This window comes from Mytilus californianus, unplaced genomic scaffold (genome assembly GCF_021869535.1).
Source record: "Mytilus californianus isolate M0D057914Y unplaced genomic scaffold, xbMytCali1.0.p SCAF_13, whole genome shotgun sequence".
Taxonomy (NCBI): Eukaryota; Metazoa; Mollusca; class Bivalvia; order Mytilida; family Mytilidae; genus Mytilus; species Mytilus californianus.
Genome location: NW_026262615.1, coordinates 22,360,753 through 22,384,504, shown reverse-complemented (window position 1 = coordinate 22,384,504; position 23,752 = coordinate 22,360,753).

Sequence of the window (23,752 nt, the reverse complement as noted above, 5' to 3'; positions counted from 1 at the left end):
ACGTTGTAGTAAAATTTAGCAACATCATAGGTGTAACGTTATTTTAGGATTTTAAAATGTTTTGGCAGCGAAAAGGTTAACAAAAAAAGCCGTGACACTCTAAGGGTTAAAAATCAAATATAATCTTTAGATATTTGTCTATGTTTGATTTTGATGTGAGATCTTCATAAACCTACTAGCGGACCAAGAAAAAACACCAATAAGACATGCTCTTTAATACGAAACGAAACTGTCAATTGATATTTATGCTGGAAACACAATCATTTATGTATATTGTTTATTTGGTGATATTCACAATTCGTTTATCTATTTCTGACTTTACTGGTTAGTCTTGTGTGGACGAAACGCGGGTCTTGCGTATTAAATATTAAACCTGGTACCTTTTGTTAGCTATTATTCGTATGTTTCTCTGTCCTATATGTTCTCCCATTTATTTGTATTGTAGTCCTGTCATATAATGTTGTCATTTTAATGTTATATTTAACATTGCCATAAAAGCGGGAGGTTTGGCTAGCCACAAAACCAGGTTCAACCTTCCATTTTTATATTAAAATGTCCTGTACCAAGTCAGGAAAATGGCCATTGTTATATTACAGTTCTTTTATGTGTGTGTTACATTTTAATGTTGTGTTTCTGTTGTGTCGTAGTTCTCCTCTTATATTTGATGTGTTTCCCTCAGTTTTAGTTTGTAACCCGGATTTGTTTTTTTCTCAATCGATTTATGAATTTCGAACAGCGGTATACTACTTATTTAGGAAGATTATACATCTAAAACGACGTAACTATTCTCTGTCAAACTAACGAATCTTATTGTACACACGTTTTTCAGGACACAATTCGTGCTAACATAGTGTGAGTAATCTCACCTCACATATATTATTATATAGTAAAATGACAATAGAAACTTAAATCATGTAACGATCAGTCTGTCTATTTATCAGCATACTGGATAAGCAAAGACCTTAATCTCTGCCACTTTTAAAGATGCTGGACCTTTATTGATGGTCAGTTTGACAAAGCGACCATCTCTATACCGACTGCGCTGGAATACCAGACACTCTCCTTTTTTAGCTGGTCCTATGTAATGTGCAAATATCGACATATCATCAAGGCATGGTCCAACAGCTATGTCAAGATCACGAAGCCTGTAGCCTATATAAAAGTAATAACAAATTAATTTGTAAATGCGCAATATTCAAGCAAACTATTTATAAAATGTAAAAATTCAATTCGATGCAAAAGTTGACGTAAAAGTAAAATTTGCGTTATCATGTTCTACGAGAATCTTTTTTTTTCTGTATGTAAACAGCTATTTAAAACGAGAACGAGCCCCAGTACTAGAAGGGGTGTAATAGTACAGCCAAAATTAACCGTTTTTGAATCTAATGCATTCTGGTAAATTTGTTTTTAAAGCTTTTTGCTTTTATTTGCTAACAACGTCCCAAACAATGGAAATTTAACCAATGCTAGGACGTTATTTTTATTTTGGAGTGCGAACAATGAAAATACAAGTTATCCTTTAGATTCTGAAACGGCCAACTTTCCATGAATGAGAGACACTGTTCTGCCTTCCTTACTCTTAGTAAAGTAGATTAATAGTGTGATATAGTTTGTATTATATTGTGTTACATTTTGTGTTTTTTGCTTGACCCATATGGGTGTAATTTGCAAAAAAATTATTATTAATGTACAGATTTTACATGTACATGCAATGATATGAAGACTAAATGCTAAGATACGCCTCTTTGTAAAGAAAAGTAATTAAAACGGTTCTCTTTAATCTTTTGCTTATCCTAATGCAATCGTCGAAACGTCGAATTTCTAAAACTGTTTAATTTGAAAATCATTCACATATTTTCAGGCAAACATATACTGTTTCTTATTTCTCTCTTGTATGCTAATATGTGACCCACATCGCGTATAAACTTCAATCTTTAACTTTATTTGAAATCATATTGAGATTCACATGAAAAACGTACCAATGTCGCGTCCAGATCTGCTAATGACTACAATTCTCATGATGTTGTAGATGTTTCCTAGATCTACCCACCAGTATGGGAACTTGTCCCTATTCGTACATTGAAAATTATTTGTTAATCCATCGACAGCGTATTTTGCAGCCCTATTTTTATTTCTTGTTGAGCTTTGTCTAGAAATCTTTCCAAACGCAACATTTTGAGTTTTTTCTTTCGGTATTTTACAATCTAAAAATAAATTAAATATTTGTCATGAATTTTATAAATTGATTTTTAGTTGATTTCGATAACTTTAAGAAGTTAGAATTTTAAAATCCTATAAAAAAAAACCTTTGACCTAACTTTAGTCTATATACTATTCTGCACGAAATAATGATGCATGCAACCCCGCCACATATTCTGGTACTATGGTACTATATATATACTGTGTACTTGTAATAATTTGAGTTTTACACTTCAGCACGCACGTAAAAGAGCTATGGGATATATAATTTTCTCAATATTTTCAGGTCAGCACATTAAAATTTGTAGGCCTTATAATGCATGTTTGCCTATCGAATTCACAGTTCATATTCCAAGGAAACTTCAAGTTAACATTTGAAATGAATGTCTTATTATAATTATGTATTTTCAGTGTGATCAAAAGTTGGTTTGCAACATTTATCGTCATTATATTATACGCCCTATTTAACACAATCCAAGTGGCCATTTACCCTGTGACACAACCGTCGATAGTTGTATTGTGTAGGACTTTTTTTCATGTTGTTCAACGCTTATTTAAGTCTTTTGTTGGAAACACTTTAATTCTAGTGTCAAAACACTGCTCTTTTCTTCATAAACTTTCACCCCACCATTTGCTTAATTTCTTATTTAGTCCTTTTTTGTTATAATAAGACATGGTTCTTATCTCCACCGTCACACAGAGGCTAATGGACGTTTCATACTGCTATCCTTATTAATGATTTTATACTTACCGTCCAATATACAAACGACCTTTGTATTTTGAAGGCTTTGACACACTTTACCTTCGTTGCATGGATTTCCAACACAAGGGTAAAAAAGTGGATCCTAAAAATAATAATGTTCATTCTAACATGACGTTCTTCAAACGCTTTGAGTACACACCCGTGGTAAAATATGAATATATTGTTTGGGCTGTTCCGATCGTACTCCCGCTTCATATGCTTTTTTATGAATGAGCTACCCGACGTCATAGAACGATGACGTAAGAATATAAGCATTTTACGGGAAAAAACACGCTTGTGAAACCGAAAATCATCACAACAAGGAAACGTAAACAAACGATGCTAAAATGTGTTATATAAGCCATTTTTGTATACATATAAGACATATAAGTACAATTATCATTTAGATTCATCCAAACCTATCTAAATATGTTATTGTAAATAGGTTAAGCATGTCATTTATTCAGTTTGCTCCGGTCTTTTACGTCAATTTAATAGTGCGTTTATTTATGGAAACGGCAAATAATGCCTTCATCTAGAGCGCTTCGATCCAAAACAATTGCCGTATTTGTCCTATTAGAATCGAAATAATTCATTGGGGCTTGAATATATCGTGATTGTACCATGGGTTGTCCCTTTATGCCGATATTTTACCCCTCGCTATCGCTCAGGATAAAATATTTGTCATAAAGGGCCAACCCGTGGTAAAATCACGATATATTCAAGCCCCCTTGAATTATTTCTTAATTAAACTTGCACATACATTAGATTATTATCATTTATTTCACAGCATTTTCCTTTAAATTGTACGCTACATTTTACTGGAAACCAATGAACTTCCAAATGAAAGGTTGAGAGTTTAAATATGAATATATGCTAGTACAACACCACGGATGGAGACTTTCTCGACGCATCACATGGAGACATCTCGAACACAATGGATAAAAAAGAGAATCCTATAGTTTGTCGGAACTGCGGAATGGTCTTTGGACATAATCAAGATTCAGAGTATCAGATACATTATTTGCATAGCGGTTACAGGATGAACAAATCAATCGAGCTGCCAATGTCAGAAAATGCAATAACAAATGTCTAAAGTGGATTTTTCGATCACCGTTTGCTGTGCAGACGACTAATCCGGGCCTACATGGATAAAAGACGGAAAACTACGACAATGAGTGAATCAATTTGGTTACCTTTCATTTTGTGTTAACAACGGGTCTGCTCGAATGTTTCGATTCCTTTGAACAACCATTAGAGTTGTTTCAACCCCGTTTTAGAAACATACTGGTCGTTAACTCAAGATAGCAATAACATTTTCTCAATGTAAAATTCGCATGAACTGTATTTTGAAACAACTTAAAAATGTTAAAGATGATGACTACTTCGAAAGACTTTTCAACAAAATACTTAAATTCAAATGATCGTAAATCCATTTCGAAGTTTATTTGGAAATGACCACTTACATGAATATGTAGCACACATCAATTCCTGAATCATATTTAGGATTTGACAGTAGGAGAAGGATGTTTAAATTTTACAATACCTACGCACTTATTCATGTTACTATTAAGCAATTATCAATCTGGAGCCTTTTTTTTTAGTTTCGATAGTTATTATGAGGTAATACTTAATCCACATCTTCAACATATTGTGCCATGTTGTACGGTAGATGTAATGGTCATTTGAATGTTTGTTATCCGTATATTATACGTCATATGGAGTTTACTAACCATCTATGGATCCGTAGGGGGTCCCGATGGACTTTTCCTGCCAAGTTATGTATAAAAATAAATATTGAAAGATAATAACAATAATATATGCCGTCACCATTGATAGTAGACGTGACGTCATGATACTCATATGAAATTTATTGACTCCCTACGGATCAAAAGGGGTCATCAAATGATAGCGCTAAACAAATCACAACGTCACTTATTTACCAGAGATACGATAAAATACCATGTCTCGACATTATTACATCAAGATTAACGAAAGATTGGTTTCTGAGGTCCATGTCAATGCTGATATAGGCTTCCTCCCCGAGGGTTATCTTCAGCTAGGTAGTCATCACTTATGTGTTGACATAGTCTATCATTGCTATGGTCATAATTTTAAATTAACTGCTTACAAAACTTAAAAATTTTCGAAATACTTAAGGATTTTCTACACAGGAATAGATTACCTTAGCCGTATTTGACAAAACCTCATTGAATTCAAGGTCTAAATGTTATTCAATTTCGTGATTTATTTGGCCTTTTAAACTTATTTGACTTGAGTGTCACTGATGAGTCTTTTGTAGACGAAACGAGCGTCTGGCGTACAAAATTATGATCCATGTATCTATAAAGATTTTTTTTTAACATTTCTATGCGATTCAGTGGTGTCATATAGATACAGATACATCTCAACTGTCACCAGAGAGAAAATGGCCCTCAAATGAACGTAAACTACCAAAGACTCCCAAAGGATTTTAACACGCCATTAATTGTTAATAATACATTTACAATAAATTTTACAATAAATCATAACAAATCATTTACAATAATGTTACAACATTGATGGCGAATTCCATCTCATTTCAAAGAGGTAGTCAAAATAAATGCTTAAAGGAGAATAACTACATATAAATAGTCAATTGACAATTTCAGTCTTGATTGACGTATTTTGTGTTGTATTGTCTTGCTGATCATGTTTCCTTTTTAAAGTTTCTATTATATATTCTTGTTTTCAAAATGATAGGCAAAAAACATGGTAAAAATCGTCATGTTAGCGCAATTACTCTGTTAAGGACAATGTGAGTCATGTTGACTTATTTGTAGATCCTATATTGCTGATTAGGTTTCTATACATATATAATATAGTTTTCAAGATAAAAGGCAAAAAAAAAAAAAGCAAAACATTGGAAAACAATTGTCGTTAACGGGCAGTTATTGCGATAAAAAGTAAACCAACCATTTCACCATTATCAACTTATTTCTATATCTTTTCTTGCTTATTTTCAAATAATTTAATTTTGGATGTAACGCGTCTTCTGATTGGCTAACATTGTTCTGTTTATCAGCTCATAGATATAATTTTGTCATTTGAACTTGACGTCATCAGCGTTTTATCATGGTTTATTCCTGTTTAAAATGGAATTTAGAATTATTTCGAACCACATGAAAGTCTTCCACAGAGTCGTCTGCTCTTAACCAGGGTATTTAAACTTTTGTCTATTCTCTTGTCCTATTGCAAAAAAACAATAGCTATTGTTCTCTGTGTAGTTTTTTCACTGGGACCTTAAAATGTCTTTTAGGTGAAATCTATCACTCATTGATTAATTTACCCGACCAAAAAATTATCTTCTTTTTTGGGGAAAATAGTTGTATAAACTCGCATAAACTGCATGCAATATTGTATTTAATCAATATCAATAATATATTTTCAATCTGTTCAATATCAACACTGATTTAATTATAAAAAGTTTATTTCTGACAAAATTTTTAGTATTGTTCCAATGAATTTGTTCCAATGTTTTTGTTGTTGTTCAGTTATAGAATACATTTATCAAGACCTTAATTTAAACACCATAATTTTCAAGTTTTTAATTGTCAAACACACAAAAAAAAAAAAAAAAAAAAATTTAATAGGGAAAATATAAACAATTTGTTCAGAAATCAACTTTTAATTTTTGAATCAGTGTTTCTATTGAAACTATTAAAAATGAATTATTGATATTGAATAAATACAACACCACATGCAGTTATTTTGAGTCCTTATTTAGTATTTGTACAATCATGTATTTTCATTTTTGACAGTTCAATATTTTGTTCAGGTAAATTAATCAGTGAGTGATATATTTTTCTTGGAAGAAATTTAAAGGTCCCATCAAATAAACTACTCAGAGAACAATAGCTATTGTATTTATTAGATGGGACATAAGAATTTACAAAAGTTTAAATCGACAGGTAACTTGCAGGTGAATCTGTGGAAAAGTATCATCGGGTTCGCAATAAATTATAAGAAATGACTGTAATATTTTTTCTGTCTATTCGAAATAACATTAAAAATGTGGTGCACACTTTAAAATAACCCGCTACGCGGCTTATTCAGTGTGCACCACATTTTTGATGTTATTTCTTCATAGACAGAAAAAATATTATAGTCATTCCTTAATTATTAATATTGTTTTCAACATAATACGCAATAACACAAAAATGGTAGAAATAGTCATTTACGGGACATAACTTCTAATAGAAACAAAAAATATGCAAGACAATTTTTGGTGAATATGGCGAAAAATATAAGAATTGTAACGATAATAATATTTTAAAATGTGTACTACGATACTTAATGGTTTTAAGGAATATTAAGAATTAAAATCATTGTTGATCACCTATATGAAAAGGCAATAACTTGTGTATTTTTGACAATTTTGAGAGACTTGCACAGTCGGATTTTCCATTTAGGGTTTAGATCTCGCACAGCCGAATAAATTTTTGGTATTATTTCATCATTCATACATTATTAATGAGGTTAATTTGGATGTTAAAATAGCTCTTATTTTTTCATGTTTTTAAAAGCCTACCCCTAAAATTCCCAACAATTAATTCTATATTTTATTAATAATATAACTGGCAAAAATCAGATTAATCTTAAATGTGCTTTATATTTAGCTTCTATTTTCCTTTGCAATTTCAGGGGAAATAAATCTAAATTACAAACCGTTCGAGCAACGGTTACTTGCAACGGATGCTTAAAAGCATAACCAAGTACAAATGAAATTGTTTTAAATACGAAAAATATCCAACGATTAATTAATAACAAGTTGTAGCTAAAAACCTGCCAAATACTTTTGATTATGATTCATAAAACATACGTCGGCATTTATTCTATACATCTATTATTTTTAAAAGTTCGATGACGGCTCCCAGTTCGTATCACGGTTGGAACGATAGCAAATCGGGAAACCTCTATAAGGAGTCAACTGATAATTTTAGCCATTTGTCTTATTTAAAGATTTGATATTGCTAATCATTTTGGCTGTTTTAAGTCTCTATCTATCTGTTATATTTTTTATGATATTGGACAGCAACACAAAAAATGGTAAAAATCGTCATTAAAGTGCAGTAACTCAAATTGGAAATTTACTGACCAATTCGGCCAGGTCGAGTTTTAAGCTCACCTGGCCGAAAGGCCAAGTGAGCTTTTCTCATTACTTGGCGTCCGTTGTCGTCGTGGTAAACTTTTACAAAAATATTTTCCTCTGAAACTACTTAGCCCATTTTAACCAAACTTGGCCACAATCATCATTAGGGTATCTAGTTTAAAAAAAATGTGTCTGGTGACCCCGCCTGTCAACCAACATGGCCGACATGCATAAAAACAGAGCATACGGGTAAAATGCAAGTTTTGTCTATCATATTGAGAACCGCCATAAATAGAGAAAATCTGACAGTAGCAGATATGTTCAGAATGTTGAGATCTACATGCTGTCTATTTATATCAAAACTGTCAGACGCCTTCTTATAGGATGTGTTGCCCAAAAATGTCAGATATTAGTAAGAAACAAAGGTTTCAACTCCCTTAGGCAAAGTTGACCTTAGATGATTTGGCTATTATTTTTAGGTCCTTTTTGGTTATATAGCTCCTCAAATATTTCGGTTCTTGTACATCTTTTTATTCGGGTAAAAGCGTTCCTGATAAATAGTGCACGGACGCAAGGAATTCTTAAAGTGTTGTTTTCATTTTTTTATCGTTATTTAGACTTCATTAACAGGGATTCTAATTACAAAAAACTACTTCAGGAAGAAACGAATGCAATAGATACTATCAAGTTCTGAAGTCGTCGTCGCGATTTGTATGCGTCTTAAGTCACAAAACAGGAATAAATGTTTTTCTACGTCGTTTAATTTTATAGAAAAATGGTGTCCTTTTCCCTGGGTCTGGCTTGGCTGGTAATGTATTTATACCGTTTACAATTTTTTTGTGTGAAAAACTTAGGATTTTTAATCGTGGTATCTATGATGAGTTTATTTATAGCAGACGCAAATGTTATCGCTTTTTTTTGTAGTCTGCTATTTCCGTGTAGTTTTTTTTCTTTAGACTAATATTATCCAGATTGATTTTGCGAGTTAATGAAATCGGCACAGAACTTTTGTCTTTTACTTTCTTAATTCGCCTTTTTGCTATACGACATATTAGCACAAAAACATATATATGCATAAACAAGGAGACATTCTAGATACCTTAGAATTATATATGTTTGGTATCAATTGATTGATTTGAAAGAACAAATATTTGTATGTTAAGGTAGATTGGGTGTCTTGTTATCAACATCCCTTCTTGACATGTTGCGAAAATTTTTTTGTTTCAAAATATTTCACAAAGTATTATTCAGTATACAATGGAACATCTTAACCTTAAAATTTAAAGATTAAAGCATTCAAACATTTAAATTCGTTGAATATATTGTTGGAAATATGTATGAAATGCAATTATCATATTGCATATTAACCAATTCTATCGTTTAATGCTTCCTTTTTTAACGAAACATTAAGTTTCCCTAATATAACACATTTAAAATATCTGTGATTTCGTTAAATTGAATGTATTTTAATTAAAAAACCAAGATCTATGACCTCTAGTTTTTATATTGAAATTCGAAAGTACGTTAACCATGAAATCTTTTACATAGATTTAAGAAAAAAATCTATCGTCGTACATTAAGATACCCCAGCAACCTTAATTATGACAATATATATAACTGATTCCTGATAAATATCATTTAACCAATGCAAGCTTTTAAAAGCATGAAAAACACATATTGATTTTTTTCCACTCGAAAAGAAAACACCAGATGAGATCTTTATACGAATAATGCAAACATTTAAAAGCAGGAAAATTACATACTATTTTGTTTTCCTCTAAAAAAGAAAAAAACAGATGAAATGTTATAATTTTAATACTAGTGATATATCCATTCGGTCCTACTAATCGTTGGTTGATATCGTCGCAAAAAATAACATTATGATGTAATATTTGGGATTGAAGGCATCAAAAACCACAATTCTGTCTCAAAGACATTATAATATAAGTTACTTTCGATAAAAAGTTGGAGTATCTTATGCATTTATTTTTTGAGTAATTTTCAAAATAGCAGCTTTATATAAACATTAAGGAATGAAGCCTACTTTTGAAAAAGTTTTAACCATGCGTTCCACGGATGAAGTTAAAGTTATCCCTTTAGAAATGTACGGATACCATCACGAGTTGGTCGACTGTTAAGGACTGTCTGTATCAGAGATGACGACGGGTATACTTCGATTTTCGTTAGTAGACGTAGATGTAAGCAACCTCACGATCACCGTAAAGTCTTTAGCAATGAACAAGTCCTATACCATAATAAAAGCTAAAATAGACCTTTAAATAACAACACGTTATATAATTAAACGAGAAAACCAATGGCCCGATTTCTATACAAAACAATAAACGAAAAACAAATATGATAGGCAGCGACTTACCACAACCACTAAATAACAGTCTCCTAACTTGATTCTCTGTGTACAAATTCAACTGAACTGTTACCTACCATTTTAGAAATGACCTTTATCTTACTGTGTATAGATACAATAATACATTTTGAAATATTCATTTAAGCTTGGTATCCCTAAGCAAACAAATCCCCAAATTACATGCATGCTATAAATCATATCAACAAGTCAGTAACATAAAAAGACCATGCATAGCACCATAATCACCATTATTACAAATACACATAACTATTAAGCATATTGAACAGCATGATACGTTGTAAACGCACTTTTAGTAATGCTACTGGAAGGACGGATGGAACAGTTATATCGCATACAGCCAGCAGCAAGGTACCGTAAAGCATGGCATTGATTTCCAAACGAGACTAGGTATTAAAACATTTAAATTCGTTGAATATATTGTTGGAAGTATGTAGGAAAAGCAATTATCATATTAACCAATTCTATCGTTTAATGCTTCCTTTTTTAAGGAAACATGAAGTTTCCCCAATGTAACCCATTTAAAATAGCTGTGATTTCGTTAAATTGAATGTATTCTAACCAAAAAAAACAAAGTCTATGACCTCTAGTTTTTTATATTGAAATTCAAAAGTACGTTAACCAAGAAGTCTTTTACATAAATTTAAGAAAAATCTATCGTCGGACATTAAGATACCCCATCAACCTTAATTATGACAATAGATATAACTGATTCCTGATAAATATCATTTAACCAATGCAAGCTTTTAAAAGCAGGAAAAACACATACTGATTTTTTCCACTCGAAAAGAAAAACCAGATGAGATCTTAATACGAATATTGCAAACTTTTAAAAGCAGGAAAATTACATACTAATTTTTTTTCTATCCAAAAGAAAACACGAGATGAGATGTTATGATTTTAATACTAGTGATACATCCATTCGGTCCTACTAATCGTTGGTTGACATCGTCGCAAAAAATAACATTATGATGTAAAATTTGGGATTGAAGGCATCAAGAACCAGCATTCTGTCTCAAAGACATTATAATATAAGTTACTTTCGATAAAAAAGTTGGAGTATCTTATGCATTTATTTTTTGAGTAATTTTCAAAATAGCAGCTTTATATAAACATTAAGGAATGAAGCCTACTTTTGAAAAAGTTTTAACCATGCGTTCCACGGATGAAGTTAAAGTTATCCCTTCAAAAATGTACGGACGCCACCACGAGGTGGTCGAATGTTAAGGACTGTCTGTATCAGAGATGACGACGGATATGCTTCGATTTTCGTTAGTAGACGTAGATGTAAGCAACCTCACGATCACAGTAAAGTCTTCAGCAATGAACAAGTCCGATACCATAATAGAAGCTAAAATAGACCTTTAAATAACAAAACGTTATATAATTCAACGACAAAACCAACGACCCGATTTCTATACAAAACAATAAACGAAAAACAAATATGATAAGCAGCGACTTACCACAACCACTAAATAACAGTCTCCTAACTTGATTGTCTGTGTAAAAATTCAACTGAACTGTTACCTACCATTTTAGAAATGACCTTTACCTTACTTTGTATAGATACAATAATACATTTTGAAATATTCATTTAAGCTTGGTATCCCTAAGCAAACAAATCCCCCAATTACATGCATGTTATAAATCATATCAACAAGTAAGTAACATAAGAAGTCCATGCATAGCACCATAATCACCATTATTACAAATACAAATTACTATTAAGCATCTTGAACAGCATGATACATTGTAAACACACTTTTAGTAATGCTACTTGAAGGGCGGATGGAACAGTTATATCGCATACAGCCAGCAGCAAGGTACCGTAAAGCATGGCATTGATTTCCAAACGACACTAGCTATGCGGGGAAAGATTTACAAAGGATTCATGCGCTAGCGCGGTCATTTTAAATCTACGTGCTACAAATAAATAACTTCGACGATGAAAAGACTATTTTCATATTTCCGACTTTTAATTCCGGAGTATGTAATGTTTTGAGTTTCCTACTCTACGGTAGGAAATTCTAGTACTCTGTCAAGTAAGAGGAACTATAAAAAGTAAAATCAAGCTTATAATCGGTGCAATTGAAAAAGGGGGAGGGGGGTATATTGTTTTTCGATGATTTTGTCGTGTATAGAAAACATAAAACAGTTATTCCCCCCCCCCCGCTTTCCACAGATAGTAAGCTTGATTTTCTTTCTTTTAGTAGCAGAGTACCAGAATGTCCTACCACAGAGTTGGTAACCTGTCGAAAAACTGTATTCTCTGGAGTCAAAAGGAATGATTTATATGCCTTCAATTCATTTATTCATTTACTTATTCAAATTTAAAACTCACCCCTCTGTAATGATGAACCTCAACGTAGACATAACCAATTTCATTTTGAAAATCGCCTTAAGAAACACACATTGGTTTCAAATTAAGTTCACATCTAAGGGAAGCTCTGTTATAGTTGTAAGAAAGACATCGTGTTCGCCAGATACATTTTTTGAAACATGCCCTCGGTGGTATGTTTTCAAATGTACGAAAAGTAAATCCACTCAACTTTGCATCTCGCTTATCTGGGTTTATCCGGAAAGTTTCTGATGTACATTGCTCAGCCGATGTTTGCAGGAGTTTATAAAATAACAAAAGACCTTGATAAATACTATGACGCATTTTCTACAATCACAATTTTAGTAGAGTCCTCTCAAGTCTTCAACTATCAAAACCGTCCCAAAATATGCATATCTTTTTCAAGTGATGGTTTGTGATATAAAATATCAATTGTAAATAACATGTCATATGCAGATGCATTCATGATACCGTTTGTGGTTTAGTGTAACAATAGCTTAAAGAATAAATAATTCACAGACACTTAAAATACATTAGTACTACAACAAATATCAATACTCTAACACGCCAAATGACACGAGAGAATGAGTTTGTTGTCAACCATTTTTTTTTATATATGTTTTGGGTTTTTCAATGCATTTTAATGCAGGAAAGCGCTTTTGAAAACGATACTTCAAAAGAGTTATTAAACCGTCACTAACATCATAATAGCAACTATATTAATAATATATTATTATTTGAATACATATGATAAGCAAACCGTTAATGTATCGTATGCTTCTAAAGACTTTTTGAAAAAGGAGGGAAAAAAGAAACATAAATTCCAACGTCGTTTATGTCGTATGCATATGTATGATCCGGACGAAATTTAAAAAGAAAAGATATTATATTTGTCGGTATAATTCAAAATTGGTTATTCTTTACTATTTAACAGTAGAGTTATTGTGTAAAGAACTGAACTGTAATTGTTAAGTTAGTATTCCTTAGTATTTCTATGGAACTGAATCTTCGATGGCTTGAAATATAATGTAAGACAACTGCTGTGTATAGAGACTCTCTGTATTTCTAGTCAAGTCGTAAAACAACAAAAAAATGCTTCATTTGTTCATAAAATAAATTTTTTATTTGAGGCCTTAAATATGTAAAATAAAAGATCGCAAAATACATGCAAATGAATAATAGGTCATGAAAGTAATACAAATCATTCGTTCTGTTTTCTATTTAACGAATTATAATTAAAATCGAAGGAGAAAGTAAATTTAAGTAGGATATTTTTCAGAGTTGTTAGGGAGATACTCTCATATCGTACTTTTTTGTTTATTTGACCTGTTGATACTAATTGTAATGTTTTATTTGTTATTTAATGTTATTCAGGGTTATATCTGGTCTATATACCAGCTTTGATAAGTGTTTGGTATTACTATAAATTTTCACTTCGTACTATGAACATCAAAATTATTTATTTTGTAAAAATATTTCCTTTCTCTAATGGAACTGTACACGTATACCTAACAACAAAATTATTTTCATTTACCTGTGTTTAAAGTTATTGCAAATGGCTGATATTTTTGTTCGAGCATATTGTTTTTCTTAATTTGTTTAACATTTCACACCGATATAACATATTACTTTTATTATTCTTCCCTTAGTTTATTTATTTTGTATTTTCATTGTATCATAAGTCAAATTTATTTGTTCAATGAAAGTTCACTGGTGTTAATATGTCCTTAGATTGAGTTTAGCTACTTCAGTTAATAGTTTATAGTGTCTTTCTATGTTGTGATGTTACACTATTGTTTCAGAAAAAGGGTCAACGTTTGGTTCCATTAAAAAGTTTAAAAACGCATGAAATTATTAAACGTATTGTTTTCAATTTTTTATATAGATTAGACCGTTGGTTTTCCCGTTTGAATGGTTTTACACTGGTGATTTTGGGACCCTTTATAGCTTACTGTTCGGTGTGAGCAAAGGCTCCGTGTTGAAGACCGTACTTTGACCTATAATGGTTTACTTTTTTAAATTTTGACTTGGATGGAGAGTTGTCTCATTGGCACTCATACCACATCTTCTTATATCTAGATAAATGTCTCCTGGGAAGATACGTACGTGCTATGGATTCATTATTATACACGGAATACCAATTGTCGTTGATTTTGTTGATAAATAAAAACCACGAATATAAACGTTGAATGAAGTACGAAAATGATAAATCCACGAAAATTAATAAATCCAAAGTATGTGATTTCGTTAGGTTTCATTATTAGCTTCAACTAGGGCAAGCCTTCTCTTTTTACCTTTCCCCAGTTCATTCAGGTCATAGTAATTATTCGTCAGATGGAGGGTTCAAGAGGACTTCTGTTCTATCACAGATGTACATACTGTATTTGGCCTTTATCACTTTATCACGCTCTTTTGACTGTATGACGTCAATTGTGTTGAACCAGCTAAAATGAAACATGAAACAAGGACAAGAGTGCACACAAGATGCGTGGCCTGCTTTACTGATCAGGATTGAATTATCTGTTGAAAGTTTTTAAAATCATTATTTTAATACGTATAACATAACTCAGCATTATAATGATCCATGTAAAACAGGTCACGGTGATATGAACCCGTCAAATGAACAATTACAACTAACAATAATTATAAATTAAATATAGCTCTCCTATTGAAATCAGCCAGACGGTCATATACACCGTGTTACAATCGTTATATGCAAAAAATATAATTGACTTTCTGCTCATTTTATCAGACCTGATGGCGACCCATAAAAGCCTACTTCTAAGTCATTTTGGTCTCGAGTGGAGAGTTGTCTCTGTGGCAATCATAGCACATCTTCTTATTTGTATATATATAAATTGTTTGCATGATTATAAGGTAGTACGGACGTTCAAACGTATAATGGTTGCATTTATAGTTGCATTAGGCAAGATCAATAAAAAAATTAAAATGCTTTAAACATTTAAAACATGTGCCTCTTACCCATACTTTATTTAACAGAAAATCTATCTTTCTAAAATTAACCGGAGTATCTAGTTTTTTAGTTGATTTCCTGTTGAATGAAAGCAGTACTTGTATTGATTATACGGTTAAAAAAAATAGAAAAAAAATTCTAAAATTCCAAACACACTTTCAGTGCTATATTTCGAACTTATACATGTCTTCCATTTTTCACTTCAAACTTTGACTTATATAAATCTTTTCCGATGAACAGTTTTATTGTTTGTATACATTCCATTATCTTTATTACATAATTAATAGTCCAATTAATTGATTAAATATATGAATTAAATATTACCATAACGAGTTTTCATTTAATTTGTGCATTGGTGAAACTCACAAACAAAATCCTATGCTTATAATTTATTCCGTTAGCACCGTTAATATTTGCAGGTTACACTTAGTTTCTTAACCAGATAATTGGTAAAATCAGTCACTTTAAAAATGAAAAACATTATGACAACGCTTCGTTTGAAGGGCTTCATCTAAAAAAATTCCCCCCAAGGGTGACTGGGGAATAGAAGTATGGTCACCATTGGTCTTCCTCCGACCGGCAGTAAAACCTGTGCTAAAGTGGGGCGTCCGTTTGGCTGTGCGGGATGTACAAATTTGCAGCCACGTCCGGTCAGAATGGGGACGTTAAATCCGATGTCTCGTGTAAAGAGAGTGCCACGCTCTTTGCACGTTAAGAACCCTTGCAACAACTCTTTGAGGGGTCCGTAGGTGACCTGTTGCAAGGCTAAATTTCTGTCCCTATCCAATATACCCTCATTTCCCGTGGCAGTCTAAATTTCTCCGACCTTAATCCCTTAATCTATTACAGCACCTACCTATTGTATTTATTGTGAACTTGTTCTCGTCCTGAATATGCATGAAATATTTGCCACTGGACGTTAAGCAACCAACAATCAATCAATCAATCTAAAAAAAATCAATATATAGCTTCTTTTTCTAACATTCCTATTGCTGTGTGATTTCGCATAGCAAGAACCTTTGAACTCTCTGTAAGAAAAAGTTTTCAATTTCATTGCACAGGAGTAAACAGTTATCTACACAGACTATCTTCTAAATCATAAAGATGTAAACTTTGATCTTCTGATTGGTTTACAACAAAACAAATTATAAAAAGCTGCAACTCTTTTCACAAAAAATCTTACGATTAAAATTGATCGTAAGTTATACTGAAATGTGTATGACGTACGAGTATTTTTACTTTTAAGATTTGTTTTGTGAAAAGAGCCGCTGAGTTCGATTTTACGCACATCAGATTTCTGCTCTGTCAAGTAAATAAATGAATTAGAAAGCGATCAGATCGATGCTGAATTATATAATGAAAATCCAAATGGGTATATTAATAAAGAAAAAAGAGTGGAAGATACCAAGGGAACATTCTTGTAACTCATCAGTCACAGAAAACTAATAATGCAATGGCAAAGAAAAAACCTAGAAAAACGATGGATAAGGCAAATCAATGCAAAGGCTAGACAACACAAACCCCACAATAATTGGGTTGGTCTCAGGTGATTCTGAAAATACATTTATACACGCAAATTTCATAAGCATACATCATAATTATATATAGGTGTATGTTATTGAAAAATGTACGTGATTAATTGATTGTTTGGTTTATGCACATGTTTAGCGCCACTTTCATCGCTATTGGTTATTTCGTATCGGTCAGTGGAGGAAGCTAGAGTGTTCTTAGAGATCCATCGACTTTCAGCGGCAGGAACATTGAAATCCTAGTCAATTGTGATTGGAGTAAAACGCACTTGCAACGTGAGGGGTTCGAACTCGCAAACTCAGTGTTATAAGACTATTATTACAGTAGAACAATTGACACCACTTATATCTACCCAGTGGTTGTAAAACTTCTTTAAATATACCAGTGTTACACGTATGATCTCGATTTGCATAACTGATTGCATAGCCTATATCAATTTACAATACAGACTGTAAGTCTTCTATTTCCATATTCGGCAATGTGAGACATACACCTCGGCGTAAAGATTGGTACTACAAGACTTCATGAAAATAGTTTTATGTAAACACAACTTTCACCAAATCAACCCGTCATTGCTGCAGCTGTAAATAAACATTTTCAAAGGTTAAAATAGGATAACTGTTTTCTTTAACATAATATTTGTGTTTTTCTGTTTCATGTTTGTGTGAAGGATAAAGATTGTTAAATGTTTTTCTTTTACAAAATTTTTGTTTGTTTTCCTATATTTAAAGTAATCAAAATGTAAATATGTAAACTTTTTGTCGGATGTTGACTATACCAACGAATGTATGATGCAAAAGATAATGATACGTTTTACCTGATGTACTTTAAAAACGCAGATTTTAATGATGTATGTTTCCTTATCATTTTTAATTTGTATGTTATTGCTACTCATGTTTACCATACTTCGTTCTGCATGGATAATTCAATGCATTACTTACATGAGGTAATTGAACATACCGTATTATTGACGTCGCACGAATTGTTTGACGCCAAACCCATGCAGGATTGTTTTGTTTATTTTGTGTCTGCTTTAAAGATTTTTTTGAATCACTTACCATACTTAAATCAGTCAACATTGATGTGCTTCCATAATGGCGAGATTGCGCCAGAGACTCCTCAATTAAGTCATAAGAATGTTAATGGCAGGAGTAAGTCAGCGCGATTTTTCTAGACAATTTCACGTCCGAAAATTAACTTTCAGTCCTAAAGACAACGGTTCAGTTGACGGGATTTTTATAAATGACCACCCATGACTAGGTCAATGTATAGTGACAACGCCATGTCAATAACATTTCCATACGTATAGCACTTTGAGAGATACATTCTACGACTGCAACGTCAACTGTTAACGAAGTTGTCGGATGTCATGGTAGACAGATTCAGGCCTTAAATGTTTCCTGTATACTGAAATGTCTCAGAATCCACTACAGAAAAGCATTTTAAGGTTACAGTTTACATCACATAAGTGCTAAAACCGACTGTAATAGTTGAGGCATAGGATGATAGGACTAATCAGAAGGAACAAAACTGAGCGCTCAAAACATTCCCAACAGAACTGGTCGACTTCTTTGTTAAGAAATTTAGACGTTGATTACGCGCAACCGTTGCATTTATTGCCGACACAGCCTCCAAAAAGGTAAAACTAGGTTTTAAGTGAATACCACATAATTGAATCAATTCAACTTTCGAACTAAAAACTTTATCGAGACGATGAAGAAATAACATTTATCTTCATTTATGAATTTGACAAGTATTTCATAATTGAAAATAATCAAAATCAAACAAATAATCTAGTGATGCGTTTGTCGGTATATGTCCTGGACATTTCCACTTAAAAATTGATGGCATGGTTATAAGTCTGTTAAACAATTTAAATATATTCTTGTTGCATAAGACAAAATCATTGAAATTGTTTGGTTATAAAAATATGTATGTTTGTGACCGATAATCTACAGACTTGTTTTGTGTCTCTTACATTATTATTTAATATTCTCAGTAATCTTAGCTTTTTCAACCAATTCTTCAACGAATGAAAAATATAGTCTGCATTGCATGTGTTAATACAAATCAAAACTAAGAAAAAACCTCAAAATCTCTACACGCATTTTCTGTTATATTTCGAAGTTATCATAATTTTTTTTCTCAACAAACTGTTATATTTCTAATCTTTTTTCTAATTATTATACCCTTTGTTGGCCGTAAACATCAGATGGTCTTTCATTTATCCTTGTCAAAGTATTGGTAACTTATTACACACAAGAGCTTAATATTGTCAGATACCGTGTCCTGTAATAGAAAAGACAGGATACGGGTATCCATCAATGCAACAGCAAAAAAACAGGAAAAAAAAGGAACAGCATTTTATTTTTATTCAATTTTAAAACTTTTATTTTATTGTAAGATACTGTTATCCTTGCCGACTATCTCATCTTAAACATTTGAGGTGTATTTGTATTTAGATATTTTAAACTGTTCACCATAGAAGAAATGTAAAATCGATTTTATTTAAGTCAAATTTAATGATGGTTTTCTACTCTGAAAAGACGTTTATTCATAAAATACAGATCAAATCTCATCAATTAGAGTGATTCCTGATTCCTGAAAACGTCATATACATACGTCATATCAATGTATAATATAATATAAGAATAAGACGATGTGGTATTATTGCAAATGAGACAACTCTCCACTAGAGACCAAAATGACGTAAAAGTTAGCTATAGTTCATTATACGGCCTACAACAATGAACAAATCCCATACCACATAGCAAGCTAAAAAGGCCCCGAAATGACAAATGTAACACAATTCAAACAAAAAAACTAACAGTCTGAATAATGTACAAAGCAATAAATGAAAACCAAATATGATGTACAGCAACGTTAAACAAGGAATCGGTTTCCTCAATTTCTAGCTTTGTAAAAAAGGCAGTGTTGAGTAAAAACATACGGTCGATCTTCTAATTGAATATGAGGGAAAGTTATGTTAAGCGTAGAATTTCGAAAGTTATAAAATTGAGATTGGGAAGAAAATGGTTCTTAAAATTTTAAGGAATCCATATTTGATTATCACCGCTGATTGAGTAACACTGATCGCAACATATTTGAAAGCCATCTTTAACTCAACAAAAATGGTACTAAGAACCTAAGAAATATATTTCGCAGACCACCTACTAGTTTCCCGTGGATATAATTTGTTAAAAGGATGTGTTGTAATTTTTTTTATATCCAGTAGAATTATTTATCGTTCATGTTATAGTAATGCAAAAGGAAAGAAGGACGTATTTTCTATTTCTAAAATCTCCTCTTCCAATATAACCAGCAGAACTTACTTTTCATTCGTTATAGTATCATTTAATAGAATAAAACAATTGTCTATCAAATACAAAGATAGTATCCCTTTGAGAGGTTTTTGAATCTAAAGAGTAAAATGTAGAAATTGTTAAGAGGACAATTGAAGATTTATTTAAGTACAAATAGGCGTGCCATTTCAACGTTTTTCACTCACGTTCGTTGTCGTAATATACATGTATGGTTATATATGTTTAAATTGCATTTTTATACCATATCTAAAAGTTGTTCATTTGATTTGTACCATTCATGTCCGCTTCTTGATTAAACAAGAGACGCTATGAAGATTATTTCAGTTCTATATAAATGAAGGCTACAGTAGTATACCGCTATTCGAAATTCATAAATCGATTGAGAAAAAAAAAACAAATCCGGGTTACAAACTAAAACTGAGGGAAACACATCAAATATAAGAGGAGAACAAAGACACAACAGAAACACAACACTAAAATGCAACACACACAGAAACAAACTATACGATAACAATTGCCATTATCCTGACTTGGTACAGGACATTTTTAAGAAAAAAAATGGTGGGTTGAACCTGGTTTTGTGGCTAACCAAACCTCCTTCTTTTATGGCAATGCTAAATATATAAAGGGTATTCATTAACATATTCTTTAAATATATTAACACAAAGTTTTTTAACTAACGCAGCGAAGTCAATCTATTTATAAAAAATGCTGACCCATATCCATAAAAATGATTTTAACATTAGATTTGAAAAACAGGCAAAAGACATCAGCAGGACATTCACACTCGTAAGTCGAAAAAAAATTACAAGGCCATGGGGAAAACCTAAAAACGGTCAAACGATAAACAACTATATACAAAACATTACCTGTAATGATCAAAAACAAATTTCGAATTACAAATATACATCTCACATATGTACAAATTACGAAAATATATATCACAAATGTACAAATTACGAAAGTACATATCGAAAATGTACAATGTAGCATTAAATAACGGAAAATTAAAATTAGAATTTTGAATTACATAGTTGCAGAGTTCAAATTGCAATTCTCAAACATTCAATTGTCGAATTGCACTGTAACAAACGATTTACATACATACAATTTAAGAATTGCAAAGTTGGAATTATGAAATCTTTAGTTTTCCATAGATATGTATAGCGAAATGACAATTGATAATATATTTTGTAATAAAGTCGGGTAAACATTGACAAGTGTAAATAAAATAAACACATAAAAAAGAAGTTGTGCGTCCTGAACTCTTTTGATTTATGAACGCATTTAACCAGGAGTAACGCGACTTTTAAAACAGGAAAAAAATGCACTGCCGATTTGTTTGAAGAACCTAAGTTCATCCTTGGATTTGTATTTATTCATGATGAACAACCATTAGATTTCTGGGTTATGTTTTAGCTGATAAACAACATTGATAAATTTAAGTACTGTATGTGGGTTTTTTTTTGTGTCGGCTTTTTTTCTCGATTTGATGACAAAATGAGCAGGTTAAATTTTCACTGTGTATAATTTTCGTTGAATGGGAAAATACATGCGAAAATATAACTGTATCGTATTGTTAAATTTGTAAACACCATAAACTTAATTAACTAGCAGTTAATCGATATCAAGTAAATATGAGTACTACAAACGAAAATACACTTTCAAGGAACGTAAATTATGTACATTGGGGGCATGATAAAGGTTTTAATCATTTAACTGTTTAAGGCATACAAATATCCGTGTAAAGGTGATTTCTTTCATTTTTGAATTATATGCAAAATGTTCGGGTTATGACACCAATCAATAGATCGTCGCTAATTAACATTTTTTTAATGTCACTGATGGCTGTGTTGTCAAATGGTCAATGATTGCTGTTTTGTCAAAAGCTGTGACATGTATGATCTTAATTAAGTTAGCACATTCTTGTGATCTGTCGAACAACACTAAAAGCTCTATAATAAATTGTATAATGTATGAAACTTTGAAACAACGATAAATTATGGAATATGCAGAAAAATTTACGTGGGGTCAAATTTTCGCGTTTCTTGAGCTGCCGCCAAAAAAAGCAAAAATAACACAAACGCAAAAAAAAACCCCGATATACGGTATATTGTATCGGCATGATGTAGGACCATATGTTTTTGTAACTCGATAGCAATACATACCTCTATCAAGTGTATGTTGTTATAAAATTATTCATTTAACAGGCATGCATTGAAATATTGTTGACTGGACAAGTCGAAAAGAAGACTTGATATACAAATTCAAATATGAAACCTAACGTCAATTTTGACTTTAAGTTAAATGAATTTTAAAAGCATTTTAACTTGGGTTGGATATTTGATATCTTTCTTAAATTATGACTTATTTATGGATATCTTAGATTGAACTTGCAAAGTTGATTCGCATATTGAGGATACTTTGCCATTTTGTATTAAATTGCTAAACTTTTAGAAATAAAACAGCTTGTAACGTGAATGTTTCGATTGTATGACTGCTTATTTAGCAGTGTCTAGATATATTGATATTCACGATATACAATTTTACTGCACCAGATGCTGATTCATGGTTAACCTTCATCAGAAATGCACAAACAAAATCATTTAAACGCTAGGAATGTATAAAACGTAGGACCAGTAGGACTTATATGACAAAAAGAACCTCAAATGTATATGTAGATGTCGTTTGGCTATTTTGTCGCTGGCTGCTGTCCCATTGTTCACACAGTTTTCTTTGGTCAACAACACCAACATTGTTGAAGGAAAAAAAAAAATTGATCTGCCACAATCGTATCTAGTCGTTGTTCCTCATTTTCAACGAGTATTCTAAATCCGGATTTTATTTGTGTTTCTAAGATTATACTTTTTCTTTAAATTAACATTTTACCCTTCATTTCCAATTATGATAATACCGGAAGTATAACTACATAAGTTGAAACATCAAATATTTTGTTTTGTAACTAGGGTAAGACATCGAAACCAAAATTCGAAAATAGACATACGATTTAAAATCAGGTAAACAAAACTGAGAATCTAAAACGAACTGATGTGGTTATATTTGCTATTGTTCTGTTCGTATATACCTGATTATTAGTTGGTACGGCATTTTTTAAATATTGTATTGTAACAT